The sequence below is a fragment of the Pinus tabuliformis genome, chromosome 2_2 (assembly GCF_031772625.1).
Source record: "Pinus tabuliformis cultivar Carrire ecotype Pingquan chromosome 2_2, CPIR1, whole genome shotgun sequence".
Taxonomy (NCBI): Eukaryota; Viridiplantae; Streptophyta; class Pinopsida; order Pinales; family Pinaceae; genus Pinus; species Pinus tabuliformis.
The window spans coordinates 33,415,268-33,435,747 of NC_142300.1; positions in this window are offsets into that span (position 1 = coordinate 33,415,268).

Genomic DNA, 20,480 nt, shown 5'->3' on the forward strand with positions numbered 1-20,480 from the left:
GCAGAGGAGAATCAAATTATGTTGGGGGCCCTTCTTGCACAGATTCAAGAGTTGCAAGTGCACACTCCCGAGGCTGGTACTCTCTTGACCAGCCTAGTAGTAGGAACGACTGTGGATGAGGAAATGTTGCACGCCCACATGACCAACACAATAGTGCTACCAGAGCGAGAATTGGTTACAGAAAACGAGGCCAACAATTCTACAGTTAGTACGTTGAAAGGAGTAGGAATCAACATGGCTGCGCTCCCTCAAGAGACACTCTATGTCCTACAGGATGAAGTGACTGGAGAACTGCAGGCTAGGGAGGGACACGCGCTACAAGTGTTAAGCGAACAAAGAATCAACATCAAGCAATTGAGCCTGCAGCGTGACCAGGTAGTCGTGCATAACTGATAGATGATGCAACTGGTTGAGGAGGCTTGCCAGATGGTCTCTGAGTTGGCCATCCCAACAGAGGCACCAGTAGAGGCATGAATCTAGAGTTTGATAGTAGGAGTGTGTGAGGCTTGAAAAGAGATGGCCAAGGTTCAGCTAGAGTTGAACCTTCAGATAGCAAAGTTTCATTTGAAGACGCAGCCTTCAACTCCTCCAGAGGTAAGGGAACAATGCGCTAATGCCATTGCATCGAGGATGGAGGAGATCAACAGTGCAGTGAGGGACTGCACCAAAATGTTGGAAGAGTCATTCGAGGTCCTCACCACTTTGTAGGAGGACCTGAATATACAACTGTTAGAAATATAGGGGCATGAGCTACAACAATAGTATGACGACGTCAAAGGGACAACGCAGATAGTGGCCCTCACACAGAGGCTCGCACGAATACAACATGCAAAAGTGCTTAAGGAGCAAGTAGACACAGCACACCACAAAGAAGCGGTTATGAAGGCACGCGTCTAACCATGGATCGACGAGGCCTTCGTCATCACAACAGTGATTAAAGGTAAGCTCATGTAGATACAGGGGCTGCAGGAGCATATACAAGGAAGTAGTTCACATACAACGGTGTCCAAACAGCACATACAGGAGATACAACATGCAACCACTCAGTGTGCTACTGACCTTGCACCAGTTCAAGCAGAGTTGGGAGGTCTTTGTGCGAAGATATGCACACCAATGGAGTGACTCAAGGGCGAGTCAGAATGTTTGTGTTTAGGGCCTGTTGGGCATGGGATCCCCCAAGGCAAGTTTTGGGGCTTAAAGCCCAAGCTTTGACTAAGTCTGATGTAAAGACTCTGCGATTTGTTGGCACGGATCACGAAGTTCTAATTGAGTCATAGGGTTGTCCGCCCTTACTTTTGTAATGTAATGCTGGCTTAAGAGTTCTACTCATGGTCCGCGGACCATGAGATTGTATAAATAAAGCGAGTCTCTAAGAGTAAAGAGACATCTAAGAAGTCTGTAAGATCTAATGATGATGAATTTAGTCTTAGTTGAAGCGTCGAGTCATGTCTTTGAGTAGTAGAGTAGGAGAAGGCTTGCAGTTGAGTGCATAGAGGCCTAGTATCTGCAGCTGAGTGCGTGGACCCCTGCAATTGAGTGTGGATGGTGTGTTGAGTCTATAACCGATTGAAGTATTAATAAAGAGAAGTTTTACATCATTTATGTGTGTCTTTTCCTTGTTTTATGCATTGAAGTATATTGGGTATGAATTGCAAGTTTACTGTTTATTTGCTATATGAACTTATATGAATGTGTTGAATAAGCTAATATAAGATAAGCATCTATTTATGCAAAGTTAACTAATAGTTATAATAAGACAAGTAAGATCCGTAGTGTAACTTAGGAAAAGAGCGCAGATCACTGCCTTAGCAACATGAAAGCACCTCAGCCCCTGGTCAGGGCTGCGCAAAGGTGAGTATAAAAGAGCACGAAGGCCTCGTAGGTCAGGAAATTGTGTGAATTAACCTACACAAAGGTATTCATAGTTGGACTAAATCGACCCCTTAGACATCTCAAGGGTGCAGAAACTTGGTTCCAGCATCCCCCCATACTGCTTCGGGTGAGACCTCAGTTCGTGCTCCGCAGGTTGTTGCCAAAAGGCCAGTAGTACAGGGATTTGTTTGGATAACTAACTCCAAACCTGGGTCAGGCCCCCTCAAGCCAATAATCCTACTTCAGAATAAACTATGTGCCAACTTAGAAAAAATCACATTTGGCATGGTCCAAGTCCAATATCTGGGCTACATCATTGATGATCAGGGTGTTCATGTGGATTCAACCAAGATCCAAGTAATTCAACATTGGCTAGCCCTGACCACTCTAACATAGCTTCATAGCTTTTTGGGCCTTGCTAATTTTTAACAGAGGTTTTTGCTGAGATTCTCTCATATCAATTGGCATTTGATTCAAGTTACCAAGCACATAGTGAAAGAAAAAAAAATTCTAGTTTGAGTCCCAGAAAAAGGCAATTGTTGAGCTCAAGCACTACTTATACTCTGCACCAGTACTGACATTTCTAGACCTGCAACAACCATTTGAAATTGAGACAAATGCCTCTGACTATGCTATTGGTGCAATTCTCACCTAGCAAGGGAATTTAGTGTCCTATCATAGTGAGACACTTTCTGACACAATTCAAAAAAACCCCACCTATGATAAGGATATCTATTCCATCTTGCAAGCTTATTGGAAATGGAAAAAATTAATTCTAGGGAAGGAGACAATCATCCACACAAATATATGAAATTTGTAGTTTATACAGACCTAAGGGAAGTTGTAGAATGATCACCATCATAAGTGGTCCACATATCTGCATAAATTCCATTTGAATATCAAATACAAGAATGGGAACACAAATCATGTTGCATATTTCCTCAGTCAGCCACTGATTGCAGCACTGACCACTATTCTCAACTCTTGTGGCCATGAGACCTTTGGATGGCCACAACAATATAAATAGTATCCGAAGTTCACCACTAGATACTAGATGTTAGTAGATGGAAATCAAGTTCTAGACTTCCACCTCTAGGATGCATTATTATGCTACATGGGTCATCTTTGTGTTCCTTCAAGAAAGCGTGTTAAGATGATTTGGGAGGCACACCACAGTAAGGTCGTGGGACACTTTTTTGTGGAGAAAACTATGGCCATACCATAGAATTATTTTTATTCACCAAATATCCAATAGGATGTTGGAGAATACTTAGATTCTGCATTTACTTGCCATTTCCAATCCAAATATTAAGAAGCAAGGCTTATATACTCCTGTACCTACTCCTAGTCAACCCTAGGAATCCATCTCCATGGACTATATGTCTAGCCTTCCTTCTACCAAGCATGGCAATGACTATGTATTTTTGGTCATCGAAAATTTTTCTAAGATGACCATATTCGCTGCCTGCAAGAGGAGTATCAAAACAAAGGCCAATTATAAATTCTTCTTCAAATGGGTGTGGGTACATTTTGGGATCCCATAGATGATTATATCATATCAATATAGCAAGTTCCTAAGCATGTTTTGGTTGAGCCTTTGGTCGTTGTTGGACACCAGGCTCCCCAAGTCGACAACATTCCACCCCTAGACTAATGGCTAGAGAGAGGTCATCATGAGAGTCTTCCCTATGTGCAACATAGCTACAACAAAGATCTCCATAGCTCAACTTATCATAGCCCCTTTGAAGTGAGCTTGGAATTTCAACCATTATGTCCATTTGATGTTGCACTACCTTTTGTAACTACATAGGAAGAATATTCCAATGTTCAGTCTGAAGTTGATAAACCCACTAGGTTTATTGAGCGCATTTAGCACATTCGCCAGTAGGTTCACGACACCTTGGAGAAATTCAACCCTAAATACAAACAATTACATGATCAACATCAACTGCCCCATATTTTTCAAGTGGGTGACAAAGTTTGGTTGCATCTACAAAAAGAGCGCCTTGCTGGAGCCCATCATAAAATTTGACCACTCCAATACAGGGCTTACACTATCACCAAGGTTGTCGGATACAATGATTTTGAGCTCAGTATCCCCCCATTCCTTGGCTTGCACCACATATTAAATGTGGACCACCTTCAACCATACTTTCCACCATTCCTAAACACATCAGACATTTTTGAGAAATTGACACCAACAAATCTCAACCCTGATTGCATTGAATAAGACACAAATGATTGGATCATGGACACATAGATCAAGAACAATCATAAACAAAGGATCCAACTATATCGAGTTTTCAAGGTCAACCAACTCTTGCACTAGGGAAAGTGGCTCATGAGGGTTCAAGTTCAACAAAAGTTTCCCCCTCTCATGGAAGCACTCAATGAAAGGGGTAAGGACTGATCCAGGTGGATATTATTGGCCACCTACCTATTCTAATTGGACTCCCACAATATTTTCTTTTGATTTCCTTAATTGTAGCACAATTTAATATTTTTGGTAATTTTTCAGGTTGTGAACTTCTGGAGCCATTTTGAGGCCCTAAACTACGTTTTTTTTGGAAAACTGGAAAACATTGTGCCTGCAGGATGAGTATGCAATCCAAATTTGTAGTTCTTAGATAGATCAAAGAAAGATCATATTCCAAAGTTATGACCCCAAGAAGTTGATGTACCAATTTACCCAGATGGGGCCCACAGACTTTTGGTCCTTCACCTCCTAGGGTTAGATTTTTGGATGTTTCAGGTTTTCCATTATTTCTCAATAATAATTAGCCCTTTGAGCCTCATTGTAACATAGTTCAAAAGGCATGTAGCCACCACACCTCTTCTCAAAGACAAGCTACCATCACCTGAGCTAAATTATTCCCATTCTGCATGTAAACAATTTTTAGTACTTTATTATTATTGAATTGGAGTTTTTTTTCACCAAATCTCTATGTTTCTATTTATATTTGTATTTCATTTCATTCATTCCTAAATTTGGATTAATGGTATTAGAGCAATCTGCTCTTTCTCTATTTTTTTGCATGACCCCAATGAGCTCGAGGTTTAAGGAGTTAGGACTTAAAATGGTTGAGCCTTTGCAATACTGTCCCCACCAACACCAATGACCTCCCATGAGGGAAGAAAATAAACACGAGGGAGAAGGAGATCCTATCAAACTATTTCTCGAAGAATCCCTCAAGCAGCAAAGGAACGAGATCATGGACAACTTTGCCTAGATCCTTCGATGTATACCCATCGGTGACACATCTCCATCCAACAAACACTTTATAGGCACCACCCACTTCAATGTATAAGTGAACTTTGATATCCCTATATTCAAAGGTCAAATAGATGCATATGTTGTAGATAAATGGTTAAATCTATTGGGAGGTTATTTTTTGGTTCATAGTATCTCCGATAGGGAGAAAATTAATTTTCACTGCTTAAGGATGCCCCCATGTCAAGTACTGGTGGGAAATTTACTGTGAGAAAATCGTCAAGGAAACCTCCCTGTTTATAGTCTGCCCTCTTGGAACTCTTTCTAAGACACTGTCAAGGAGCAGTATTACCCCATGAGGAGCTATGAGGAGTGGTACACACAATGGACCACACTACGATAGCAAAGGGACCAAAATGTGCATGAGTTCACAAATATTTTTTATACCCTACACACAAAGTTAGGTGTCAAATAATTTGAGTGACATATGGTGCTCAAGTACCACAGCTTTTTGCAAAAATACATTTGGGAAGAAGTGGAGTTATTGGACATCTCCTTGTTTGGTGCAGCATATTGATATGTTGCCAAGATTGAACAAAAATTTAAACAAAAGAAGCACGACTTTAGATCTAGGAAACAAAATCAAGGTAAGAGTGCCTCCAAACCACAAAACAAAGGACAGGGCCAAGGTGGAGTGACCTCAGAAAACCTATTGAAGTCGTAAGTAAAGAATGGAAATGTTGGGTGCAACTCAACTTGGCCTAGATTTTGATGAAGGATCTACATTTTGGGAGCAGGGAACGAAGTAAAGGATGCAGTGAAGTGAGAAGTGGATCATGTAGTAGAGCTACGGAGCACCAAAATGGACAATGTGGTACATATACTGCGCGGTATATGGGCTTTGGAGTGGGTCAGATCACATCCCTCTTTGCAAAAGAATACTATTTTGTAAATCATGAATGGTTTTTGGACCATAGCAGCTTGTATTAGGGGAGTCTATAATATATGGACCATGATATTGTGATGATATATCCCTAAATGTAATAGAATATAATAGGGTCAAATAATAAAGAGCAGAATTATCTTATGATCCAGATCTGTGTTATGGTCGTATCTTACTCAGTTGTAATTTGGAAGGAAGGCGAGGCTCTGCAGCTGAGTGCGCAGAGGCCTAAGTCCATCGCTGAGTGTGCGAACTACCTGCAGCTATGTGCATAGGCCAAAAACTATTTTTTGTAAAGATTCTCTATTAGAAGCAACAATTCTTATGGACATAGTCCCCCATTTGGATGAACCATGCTAAAATCTATGTACTCATGTGTTTATTTTCTTATTATCTGTTGTAGTGTAGTAGTTTCACATTATTTCAGTACAGTGAAGCTTTATGGATGTATATGATATTATTTAAGGGATGAGTGTAATGAAGTAATGTATGAATGTGAAGTAATATATGTATGTTAAGGATAAAATAAAACACAAAAATACCACATCGCATCATCCCTCAAGGCTATAGAAACATAGTTCTGCATCCTCCCATAGTCACTTCGGGTGAGACTGTGATTTGCTTGCAGGTCATTGCCGAATGGGCCAGTGGTTGAGAGTTTTGTTGGTGTGTAGTGAAGAATCGAACCTAGGTCAGCCCAAACTAAAGCCAAAAAATGGTTCTATTGTCGAGACCGGGATTGGTTTGAGGGATATGTTTATGTGGCATTCGTCAAAGAAAGAAATTAAATATTGGGTAGAACAGAAGGAACAAGAATTTGCAGATCAAGAGAATAGAAGCCCTCGTCTATCATCTGAAAGGTGGTTATAGAAGTATATTTTTGAAGATCAATACGAAATTTTCTTTGGTTCATATCATATTTAGTTGTACGAGTGGATATCAAGGTTGACCAAAAGAAAATATTTATTTAAAGGAGATGAACCTAAGGAGTGGACCCCTAAACTGATACGGCGACTCAAGGACACCGACAATAGGATTTCAAGAGCTATTGATTTCTAGATCTATATCATCTTGGGAGGATTCATTACTAAGTTCGCGGTAGACTTGACTATGTCCTACAATGAATCAGAATGAAAATTTTTCAAAGGACTATGATGTAAATACTTGAGACCTCTAAAACTCTGGATTAAGATGATTTTGTGTGAAAATGGAGTTTTACAAATGTAGTCACATTATTAGTTTACATATGTTTGGGAGAGGATCCAAAGGAGAGATTGGAACAACATGAAGTTGAAAAATATATAGAATAGACAGTAGAAAGAGATATCGTGGCCAAGATCCAAAGACTTTCATAGAAACTTACTATAGGCCTCTGCTGAATGAATTTGAAAGTGAAGAAAGGCTCCCTAAAAACCTCAATGTAACTCCACAGTATTCACCCTTTCATCCTGAAAGAAATCCATAGCTACAATCGAGTAATAATCAGGGTGATTTTGGTTTTCCCCATCCCCTTACCACCCCTACCCACTATCCCTCTCCCCCTCACCCTCTGAGAACAAATATGATCAATGATATTAAGCTACCTGTTTTTAAAGGAACTAGATTAGAAGATTTGGAATGATTCTGGTTTTTATGTGAAGCAGTATGGGAAGAAAAGCAGGTCCATGATGAAAATATAATGAAGGAACAACTTTTCATGACATTCTGAAATCGAGCGTTGACATGGTACATGAAGTATTCAAGCAATCAAATCAAATTATTCGTAGACATTAAAACAATTTTGGTAAAAGAATTCAAGAAACAAAAGTCTAAATCACAATGTATCAAAAAGTTAAAGGAGATCAAACAAAGGCCTACTGAATCTCTTTGGGAATTTGACCAGAGATTCAAGGTATTATTGGATCACTTGAGCTTCGACATAGCCACACAGCAACATAAGGAATGGTTCATAGTTGCGTTGCTGCCACATATCAAATTGCCTTTCACACAACAAAAGATAGAAACTCAGGTCGAAGCTCTATAACTAGCAATGAAATTAGAAGCCTTGCCTATAGGGGATACCAATGTCGGTATGCAACAGATTCAGAGTCGATTGGAAAATTTGACTCTGCAGTTACAAGATATGAAGAAAAGAAATGAAGTCAGAGAAGAAGTGTGGCATATGAAGTGCAAATTAGAAATCCACTCTAACGAACAATGCCCTCTTTTAAAAATATACATGGTTAGCTGAGCCCCAAATGCTTTGAATATCAAATCTAGACTATGGTACGAGATATAAAAAACTAGAGGCGAACATAGATAAGAAGAGTGTTATGTGTTGCAAAAATATTTGCAGACTCCCAGGGACTTATATTGCAAGTTTTTTAAATTAGTAGGACATGATGAGAATCATTGTCGAGCTTATGAACTAATGATGTAGTGTGGTGCTAATAATTATAGAATGAAAGTAAAAGAACATGGACATGAGGATAATGGAAAACACAATAGTCGAGGTGGTTATCAAGGAAGAGGTTGAGGTGGCAAAGTTGGTCGAGGATGTGACAAATTATTTTCTATAACTGCGGCCATCCAGGACACTTTGTGAAAGATTTTCATAATCCCAAGATGACATGTAAGTATTGTAAAACTTTTGACCATGTAATTGAATAATGTCTAGTATTGATGGATAAAATTGAAGAAAAGAGAAACCAGGAGCCAACACAGAATACCAAATGATGACTGCCAAAACAAGAATTGATGATCCCAGAATCTATATTGTTATGAGAAGTGGAGATGCGACTCATGATGACAAAGTGGATGAAAAGAAGGAAATTGAGATTACATGGGTTAGGAAGAGTTATTAAATCAGTTCAATGCATGACATATGAGGTATGTAATTTTCGTTCTTATGATGGCTCAGGTGATATGAATATTTTTCTTGATTAATATGAAGATAAGGTTATAGGAAGACCCTACCATAATCAAGAAAAAAAAAATGTCACAATTGATTGCTTTGGAAGAAGACAGATTTATAGCAGGATTCCATCAGCAAGTACAAAGAGAAAGATAAAAGTTCTGGCATGATAGGCATATTAAGAAAAAGAAGTTCTACGTAGGAGACATTATTATCCTCTATGACAGTAAGTTTGTGAATTCCCCACGAAAATTCAAAATTCATTAGTTAGGCCCATATGTTATCAAGTATATTACTGATGGAGGCGCAATTTAGTTAGTGAAGTTAAATAGAGAGTTGGTTCAAGGAAGGGTAAATGGAAGTAGATTGAATTTGTATAGGGACAACCCTGCCCCTACAACTTTTCCCTAAGTAAGAAAGAATAAAATTCTTAGTGCAACCCGCAGTTGAAAAAGGGAACTAAACTATAAAATATGTTGTAGAGAGCTTCAACGTAGGAAGTTACTTCACTATATTCTGGAGTATGTCGAAGTTCGTAGGAGGCGCGATGTAATATGGGATGTGCATGACAATGTGGAATGTGTCGAAGTTCGCCGGAAAATAGAAATCATAAGAACATTAGAAGATGAAGGAGGTGGTCGAAGCCACATGTAAAGAGATTCTGGACCTTGATGTTCGAGAGGAAGAGCCAGTAGAAGAAAAGGTCACAAAACTCGACCTTGTAGTCAAGGGTTATAAGGAAAAAATTGCCAAAGTGAAATTCAAGTATCAAATGTATATTAGTTAGCTGCAAATGAAGTTGCAATCAATTACACCACATGAAGTAAGGGATTAGAGGGAGATTTACCTAAAGACTGTAATGGTCAGCATCTCCACAACATTGGTAGACTGTGGGAAATTGTTAGATGAAAGTTTGCAAATTTGGACTATGCTGCAAGAAGATCCAGATTTATAGAAAATGTAGGAAGAAATGCAGTGGAAGCAACAATAGTTAGAAGAGATTCAAGCATCTGTGAAGACCTTACCAATCTCATAGAGGCTCGTGAAAATAATGAGAGTAAGGCCCTCTAGAAGAGCATTGAGGAACCAAAGAATGAGGAGTATATTTTCATAGAGAGGACTCAACCTTGGTAGGATGAGGCCCTCCAGTTATCACAGGCAGTGGATGAGAAGCTTCAGAAGCTTTGACAAAGGGAAACAATGTTGGTGTAGAAAGCTGCAGAACATGTGAAAAAGACATTGTTGGAGGAAGCACACATCCAAGATAAGCAAGCGATAGAAACACTGCAACAGTTAAACCAAGCCTACAACAACATCGCAGAAAAAATCGGAGGTAAAGAAGTTGAGTGACTCAGGACGAGTCAAATGTGGGTGTTGGGGGCCTACTGGGCGCAGCCCAACTTGGCCTAGATTTTTATGAATACTCTGCATTTTAAGGAGTGGAGCGTGAAGTAAAGGATGCAATGGAGCGCGAAGTGGACCACCCAGTAGAGCAATGGAGCAAAAAATGTACTACACAGTAGATGTATTGTGCAGTATATGTGCTTCGAAGTGGGTTGAAGCCCCTCCCTTTTTGTAAAAGAATACTATTTTGTAAATGATGAATGGTTTCTAAACCAAAGTAGTTTGTATTAGGGGAGTCCATAGTATATGGAGTATAGTATTACGATGATATACCTGTCGATGTAATAGTATATAACAGGGTCAAATAATAAAGAGAAGGACTATCTTATGATCTAGATCTATGTTATGGTCATATCTTACTGATTTGTACTTTGGAAGGAAGGCGAGGCTCTGCAACTGAGTGCACAGAGGCCTAAGTCTGTAGCTAAGTGCATGGACTACCTGTAATTGTGTGTGCATGCCAAGAACTGTTTGTTGAACAAATTATCTATTATAGGCAATAGTTCTTGTCGACGTATTCCCACATTGGGATGAACCACAGTAAAATTTGTGTCCTCATGTTTTTATTTGCTTATTATTTGTTGTAGTGTAGCAGTTGCACTTTATTTTAGTACAATGAAGTTTTATGGATGTATAGGATATGTGTTAAGTGATGAATGTTATGTGGTGAAGTAATGTATCAATGTGAAGTAATCTATGTATGTTAAGGATAAAAGAAAACACAAAAATACCACATTACATCATCCCTCAAGGCTACATAAACCTTGTTCTGCATCCTTCTGTAGTCACTTCGGGTGAGACTATGATTTTCTTGCAGATTGTTGTGGAAAGGGTCAGTGATTGAGGGGTTTTTTGATGCGTAGTTAGGATTAGAACCTAGGTCAGCCAAACCTAAATCCAACAGGAAACATGAAGATGAAGAAGGACACACGATAGTGGTATGAGTTCCAAAAGAGCCCCACTCACATTTGAAATGAGTTTCATGCTAAACAATCATTGGTGGTTGACCTGGAAATTTTAGAGTCCAATGCATATTGTTATTCTGAACCAGAACCTGACAAGGGGAACAACAAGTGGAGACATATTATTTATGTAGAACTGAGTGCCAAAATTGCCACCACCAAGGTCCAGAAGTTTGAGCATGAAAATGCAGAGGAGGGGGAGAAACTCTTCCACTCACAGATGTGGGTGAAGGCTTGCAGTTCATTGTCGATAGTGGAAGCCAAAAGAACCTCATTTCAGTAGAGATCATGAAGTGGTTGGGCCTACTGACCACACCACACCTGCATCCATACACTATCAAGTGGATTCACCAAGGTTAAGATCTTTGTGTTAGCCAACAGTTCTGCCTTCCCTACAAAATCAAGCCCTTCACAGATGAGGTAATATGTGGTGTTTATCCTCTTGAATCTTGTGATGTGTTATTAGGCCAACCGTACTTATGTTAATTTTTCTTAGGGATATATTTTTCTTTGCTTTGATAATTTCATTTCTTCATTAACACATTAAGTTAACCCCATAACATCATAACATTATTTAGAATTACATCATTATTCAATAGCATATCCAACTATGTAGACATTAAAATATCATCATCATCAATGTAGCGGAACATAAATGAAAAATATAAGAAAAACATTCACACATAGAGACACCAGGATTGGTCAGACACCATGACAAAATCCACTATGGGGAAAACCCTTTCAAATTCTTCTTCTTATTAGATCATCATCAAATGATTTAGCAAAAGAGAGTACAATGATCCATGTCTTCATCCATGGAACAAACCCAACAATTGTTATGTACCAAGGGGGGGTAATATGGGGTACCAAGGGAGGTACCCGAGGTAATAGTGTAATAATGGGATGGGCCATAGTAATAAATAAGGTGGTTAACCCATGTCATGTAAGGGACCACAAGTAGTTAATAATAATGTAATGGGCCCATGGTATTAATGGATGGTATGAGGAAACCATGGTAATGATGCATGGTATTGTATGTATGAGGCCTATATAGAGGCTAGAGACTCCACATGGAGAGATATGAAGAGAAGTATTATTGTATGAACAGGCATATGGCTTGTGGAGTGCTCTCCTTCCTTAAGGAGTGAATGTATGGTGTTGCCCTACCTTAAGGGTTTGATCAATAAAGTGAATCATTTCTATCTATTTTGATCATGTTCTTTCTTGGGTTTATTTCTATTATCATATATCTTTTGGATCAGATCTACAACAAGTGGTATCAGAGCACTTTCTTGGGCAAACCGTGGAAATTATTATTTTATTTTTTATTTTTTATTTTTTTTAGGGATTTTTGGGTGGCGAATTTTCAGATCATATCTGTAAGTTTTGATGCTAGATCTGTAGAATCTAATTGCATATCTGTATTCCTTGTGAAAAAATAGCCGATTTCAAAAAAAAAATCGATTGAATCGGAGTCCGGATGAAGGAGATATCGCTGATTTAAAAATCAGTAGGGTTGTAGACAATTTTTCGGGGCAGCTAATTTGCGGCGCAGATCTAGAAATCTTAGCACCAGATCTGAAAAATCTAATTGTAGATCTAGAATCTTTGTGAAAAAACACATGATTTCAAAAAAAAAAATCAGTCGAATCGGAGTCCGGATGAGGGAGATATCGCTGATTTAAAATCAGCTCTTTTTGCAGAAATTTTGGGTGACGACGGGAGAGTAGCAGCGCAGATCTGGAATTCTAGTGCCTGGATCAGGATTTCTATCACATGGGCAGATGCAGAATGATTGTTCCATTTCTGAAAATAGGTCATAATAAGGATTCTAAGCAATATTGACGAAACTATCACAATTTCAAATTTTCGCCAAGTAAGCGAAATTTTTCTCAAACCCTCTTCATAGCGACTCAATATTTTACAGGAAAAGATGATGGTCCTACTATTGAAGAATTCATACAAAGATACAAGTCCACATATGGGAAATATTGGAAGTGGTGGGTAGTGCTGAACCTTAGAGATGAAGCAACCACATGGTGGGGATTACTTAACCAAAAGAAGTGTTCCAACCTGCCCGATGAAGAATTTGAAAAATTACTTTTAGACAGATGGTCTCATGCGAGAAAACAAGATAAGGAGAAACATGTGGGTCTATTTCCTACTGATATATCCTTATTACAAGTTCATGGATTGATTCAGAAGGAGAAAATCATTGTGTCTATAAATCCGAGTTGCAAGAAAAATCTCATAAATGTCAACTTGGCAAAAAAATTGCAAGTCCCAGCAAAACAGATTGAAAATACACAGGTTGATGATAAGGATGTTCAAATTTATAAGGATTTGAAGCTTTCTATGGATAAGTATGTATTTCATGATGATTTTTATGCTTCAGAGATGGATAATATCGATGTTGTTTTGGGATATCCTTGGATGGAATCTGTGGGTACTATCAATAGTAATGTGCAAAAGAAATTCCTGAAGCTATGGTATAAAAAGAAGAAAATTACATTACAGGATATTTCCATCCATAAACAGGTAGAGCACATGGAGGCTGAAGCAGAAGATGTTCAAGGGACTGACATATCAGATGATGAGCCTTTGATGATCAACAATCAAACACAAACAGAGGCTGCAGAAGAAAAGGTTACAGGTGATGATACATCAGAAGAGGGCTCAGTGGTTGAAGTCATATTGAAAAAGAAGCCACCACAACAGGCACCACAGCAGGGTGAAGTAAAGAAAAAGCCATCGTGGGTTAAAACTTCAACATATCATCACCCACATCACCCCGCAAGACAACCATCAAGATGGCAACCAATTAGCCACATGGACAACAAACCCCGCAGGACAGATCGAGAGGAACGAAGATCCACCTACTACACATCCAAACAGAAGAGCTACCACAGTCAACTTCCATCTCAAGCGAGCGAGGCACCAGCGAGATCGAGGGTTCACCTTTCTCTTGGATGGCTAGATGCACGTGCATGGTATCAGTGGACTACTCTTTTGAGTAGATCTTATTATTTATGTTCTTCCCATGTTTCGGGGACGAAACATGCTTAGGGGGGTGGAATGTTATGTACCAAGGGGGGGTAATATGGGGTACCAAGGGAGGTACCCAAGGTAATAATGTAATAATGGGATGGGCCATAGTAATAAATAAGGTGGTTAACCCATGTCATGTAAGGGACCACAAGTAGTTAATAATAATGTAATGGGCCCATGGTATTAGTGGATGGTATGAGGAAACCATGGTAATGATGCATGGTATTGTATGTATGAGGCCTATATAGAGGCTAGAGACTCCACATGGAGAGATATGAAGAGAAGTATTATTGTATGAACAGGCATATGGCTTGTGGAGTGCTCTCCTTCCTTAAGGAGTGAATGTATGGTGTTGCCCTACCTTAAGGGTTTGATCAATAAAGTGAATCATTTATATCTATTTTGATCTTGTTCTTATTAGGTTTATTTCTATTTCTGAAATATTTCCAGGTTAGATCTACAACAACAATGCTTATAGTCAAAACCCTGATTGAGAAAATAAACTATTGTTGTTTGCAGTCAACTATCGAGCTCTACAGTTAATGAGTGAAACTTTGAAAGAATAAGATTTCATATTTTAAGTTATGGTCGCACAGCGGAAGAGTTATTGTTGGCGGAAAAACTTCCCTAAGTTAAGGGTTGACAACCTCAACAAATCGAAGCCAGATAGTCAATAAGATGCATACGTTCAAGCAATAAGACTATAAAAACCACAAAAATTGAGTTTGAGAGGAGTAACCATAGGGCCTACATTCAATGTTGATGTTGTAGGTTCCAAATCTTCTACTTCCTCCCAAGTGAGTAGACCTGCAACACAATTCAGAGAAGCATATACATAGCAAGTAGTTTAAAGTGTGTGCGTAATAAACATGTTATATCATCAAGCATAAACATATAAATCATGACATATTACACATGAATCATAAAAGCATGATATCATAACATGTCAGAAACTAGAAAAAGCTTCTTTATTGATATCAGCAAAGGGTAGTGGAGAGATACAACCCGATCCAACCATACCACCAACGAAACCTTCCTCCAAATCCATCCAATCCAAGCCTCAAAGATCATGTATCAAGCATCTGCAAAAGGATGACATATAGTTAAGGATGAGCATCTATGTAAGGAAACAAGGGTTTCCTATGACTGGGAGTGCAGGAGGCACATGGAAAAACATACTTTATCTCGGGACCGAAAAGACTATAATGTTGATATCCTATCTCCTTGATGTCATTAGGCCTTCCCATGAGGTGTATAAATACCAACATAAATCAATTGATTTAGTTAGGCCACGGGCTCTTGTAGGTGGGCTTTCGGTGAAACCCATAACCCCCACCCGAAAAATAAGAAATTATTTTATTTTTTCATATTTTAAATAATAGACGCGAGTTTTGTATTATGGTGCCTGTGCGTGTATTCGATTTTTAAAGGGCAGAGTTGTCAATGGAATTCAAAATAGTGTTTTTTATAAATGATCAAGTCTGTATGGGAAAGGGTTGCCTAAGGCCATACCAAAGCATCAAAACTACAAGAGTGTTGAATGATTCTATAACATATGCCATCTAATATATGAGGTTAGAAGGGGTACATGATGGCCGAAATGTATTAAGTGAAAAGAGAAATCATTTGAGGACCTAAGAGGGGATCACCAAATTCTAGCCTGCTGAATACATGTGGAAGGAGTTATAAAGAGGACTCAGATATAGCAAAAAGCGTGTTTGTTGATCAAGTATAGAGTGGATCCAACATGTATACATAAATGTACAGAGAAGACTAAAGAATACATAGTGGATCATCTAATCATAGCTGCAAAAGAATACAATGGAGCTATGTCTCGATATCAATATGGAAGAAAATATGATGAATGATGCTCGAATAATGTGTGATCACTGATGTTGCATAACTAATCCTCATAATAGTACCAAGTCATATAGGTGGAATATTGGTACTCTATAAAGTCAGGTGTCAACATACAAGATGTTGTTGTGATGAACTACAACATATAAGGGTGGTTGGTAACACTGGCAGAAAACTAAAGGAGTTGAAAAGTGATCTAGGATGTTGACACAACCCGAGGTCTTCACGGACCGCAGATGGTACATTTCTACACTATGAGAATAAATACGCTGAAGTTGACAATGTGAGAAATCATTTGATTACCAGTCATTAATGTATATCGTTAACAAACATGATACAACTCAATGATAATGATGATGAGAGTCAAGGTACCCTAGTACAATCTATCAAGTATGAATGAATGTGTTGAAATCAAACACTTGAGAGAATCTATCAATCAGGACATTGATGTATTCTCACTATCGATAGTGAAGGAGTTCTCCACTGATGATTGAAAACCCTAAGGTAATAAAAAATAACCCTTGATCTTGTTCCAGAGCAATTAGTTGGAATTGATGGGAAAATATCTACTAGAAGGAAGGAATTAAGGCATCCCACATCAACCAACGCGAGTGTAACCTATAGGCCAATAATTTGGAAGAACTTCGAGGAAAAGAGATCAAGTAACCATTCTGAATTACATTTCCAACGTACAAAAGATGCGGCTAAGACATGACAGAAACCCTCTTAACCAACCAATAATGAGAGTTGATACAAAGGTGAGGAATCCTCCAATAGGGTCAAATGGAAACCAAGGTACTGCATGAATCCCAATGTGTGATAATGTAAGCTGATGTTGAACACAAGAGAAACGACTCAGTCAAAGACCCATGATACTGATCAATGTTGAGCGCAAGGTCACCTATCTATCATATAAATAAGTCTTGGGTGTGTCTATAGGCCTACTCTCAGAGAAATTTGTCGAAGTCGGTAAGAGAAGACCCGCCAACAAGAAGTCAATGGAGACCTTCTTAACCAGCATGAGCAAAGGACCAAATAACTAATGTGATACTAAAGATAACTTGACAAACCAGGTAGGGCCAACTGAAAATCAATCAAGAGACACCGCAGAATGGACGACACAGGTTTACTTCCATTGAACAAAAGCACAACTCAAATCTAACAACATAAAATAACTTTGTATAAGTTTGCAATGCATGAGGCATCAACAAACTCCCCATATGATTGGAAGAGATAACCAACCAGAGGAGGACTGGCTTAAGAACAAGGTTATGGCTCTCCTAAAGTCAAAATAAGTCCCATCCCAATGGAGGAAAGACCCGTTTTGAGTTCTTTGTTTAAGGGAAACACATCTAACTCTTGCTGCCATAAAATAAGGAAGTAAATGTCATGTTCCCATTCTCTTTTGGAATATATCATTTTTTTTTCTTTTTCATATTTAAATCTTGAAAAATAATAAAATAATTCTTATATTACAATTGAAAGAATGAGTGTTAAGGATATACGCACTAGTTCTTGGGACTGGAACATGGCGAATACTAGTCGTCAACACTCAAAGGAATGTTCTTTCTGTAGATAAAAGGTGTCAAGTCACAGAGGCTACTGAATGAATGGTTTGAACTTGCAAATATTTTATGGTCAAAAGTGGATTATAAATGAGTCCAAGTGAAGCTGAATTAAGGCAAAAAGGGTTCAAGTAGTTAAAATGCAATGCAGTAGTACAACTTAACACATGGGAGCCTCTAGGGTATATGGCCAGAAAATAGTGAAGAGGAAGAGGAATGAGGCTTCATCACAAAGTCATGGTAGGGCTAGAGACGACATCCAAGCCTAAGAAAAAATGTTCAGCATGGGTGCCAAGTGACAACAAGGTACTATCAAGGGCACCCATGATGAGGTAGGATCCTACCACACAAGTTATGACACTTCTAAGCAACGAGAAGGTTATGTGTCGCATCTTGGTGGGGTTGAACCTCAGGCCAAAATGGAAAGGGAAATTGATAAATGCACAATTTTGGTGAAGAACCTAAACCTATATTCCATTTTCGAGAATGAATGCCTATCAAAACGAATCAACCATAACAAAAAGCTTTTGTTATAGAATACAAAACTTGAAAATGTGTATCATATATATGCAATATGGTATAGGGAACCACGTAGCCTTGCGGCTTACGCATAATAGTTCTTCAGGAAAGCCCCTTGTGGGACTCAGGCCAAGGGCTCCTTTGGTAGTTGAAACTCATAGCTTCAAAAAATTCCTCCTGCAAAGAAAACTCAAATTCCAAGAAATCATGCGAACTAGAAGGATCAAAAGAGGGAATTAAGGGGTCCCATGCCCACATAGGAGAAATGACTCGATAATATTTTGAGAGTAAGTCCCAGGAAGGAAAATAATAGTTTAAATGATCCTTCTCAGAAGAAATTGAGCATTGAGGATGTAATGCCACATAGTTCACTCATGGTGCGACAAAGTCTTATTGAACACTTGGAACATACCAAGGGGTATTCTCAACTAAATTTGAATTAGGAGGGTGATTATCAAACACAAGTTGATCAATAGTGACAATACTTATGTTTTAAGGAAAATACATCACTCGAAAGAGTGAACACATGAAAAAATTCATAGCATAAACATAATCATGCCCAAGTAGCATATTCAAGTCTAAAGGGAGATCAACCACCATCAAATCGATTAATACGTTCTTCCCACCTAAATTAATAGGAAATTAAGGAAGAACACCCATAGATTCACTAGGTCTTCTATCATAGGCTAACAACTAACTCTCAATTGCCAACAACTTTGGAAAACCCAAAGCTTTCCAAGTCAAGAAGGATATAATACTTGCAAAGGATCCTTAATCCACCATACATCGATATGTATTTATGGAATTAACGCTAACCCTTTTTTGGAAAGGTGCAGCAAAAGGAAGACAAGGCTCAACATGATTATCTCAATCAAAGGAGACACTACTAGAACTTTGAGGGGGTACACTTGAAGGGACCAGCATGTCCCCTAGACCAGAACACTCTAAACTATAAATCAAGAAGACTTTATTGTTAGGCACTTCACCCCCCAAAAGAGGAGTGGAATTGGCCAAAGATTTCACTGGCTCGACCACTTCATCAACCAATGGCTGACTAGATTGTTGAGAAATCAGAACAGATTCAGAAGTAGAAGAACCTTCAGACTCAGAACATAACCTTTGTATCACTAAAATACCAGGGCACAAATGATTAATATGATCTCCCTTACATATCTTAGAAGGTATCTTAGGTTTAAATCTTCTACACCTAAGTTTCTGATCAACATCCATTCCCCCAACATGACTAGTAGTGTTGGTGGAGAGTCTCCAACATGAATTGCGGAGGTTAGTGACTCTTTCCCGAGAGATATAGGACTTGTGCCCCCAGTACTACTCACAGAAGTAGGTGATTCAACAGGAATATGACTCATAGATAGGTGACCCATTACTAGTATGACTTGCAGTGACTGAAGGATCATATCCAACATTTCTTGAAGAGGTTGTTGATGATTCATGAAGAGAACTATTAATCTTATTATTCTTCATTTTTATCTTATTTTTTAGATTTCTTATTACAAGATGGAGGAGAAAGAGGAAACCTAGATTTCTCTCATGAATAAGATGAATAATTAACACCCATTTGATACCCTTGAAATAAAGCATTCATTTAAGAAGGTTCAAGAACATTTGGAATATTCATAGTGGACCACAACCAAACTTTTATCCAACATTCAATCTAGGAATATTCAAAGTGGCCATGAAGGGGGTAACAACGTTTCCAAAGAAAGGAAAAGCACAAGGATCCCATTTTCAAGGGGTCCCTTGGTTGGTCTCCATAGGAATATTGGCCATGCCCAAATTATATGCAAATCCTTCCCTTATGGAATTGTTCAAATGTTTTTTCAAGGAAGATAGATGCACAAATCCTTCCGTTAAGGAGGCAACTCCACAATTTCAAAAGAAATATCAAAATCCTTTCAAGACCAGTGGAGTGGTTGGTCAGTCACTTAGAATCAAAGGTCTAAAATTGACAATACAAGTCCACCTAAATCCAACCACATACAAAGAGAAAAGAGCACTCCACTATAAATTTCTAAAGATACAACCAAACAAGCAACATTGAAGTATTTTTGCTTCGTGTGGTTAGGACTAGACACCAAAATAAAAGAAAGTAAATTTAAGGACCTTTTGAATATAGTTTTGGATAATTACAGCACAAGCCTACTAGTGACGGTATCAGAAATAATTATCTTGATCTCCAAGTAAT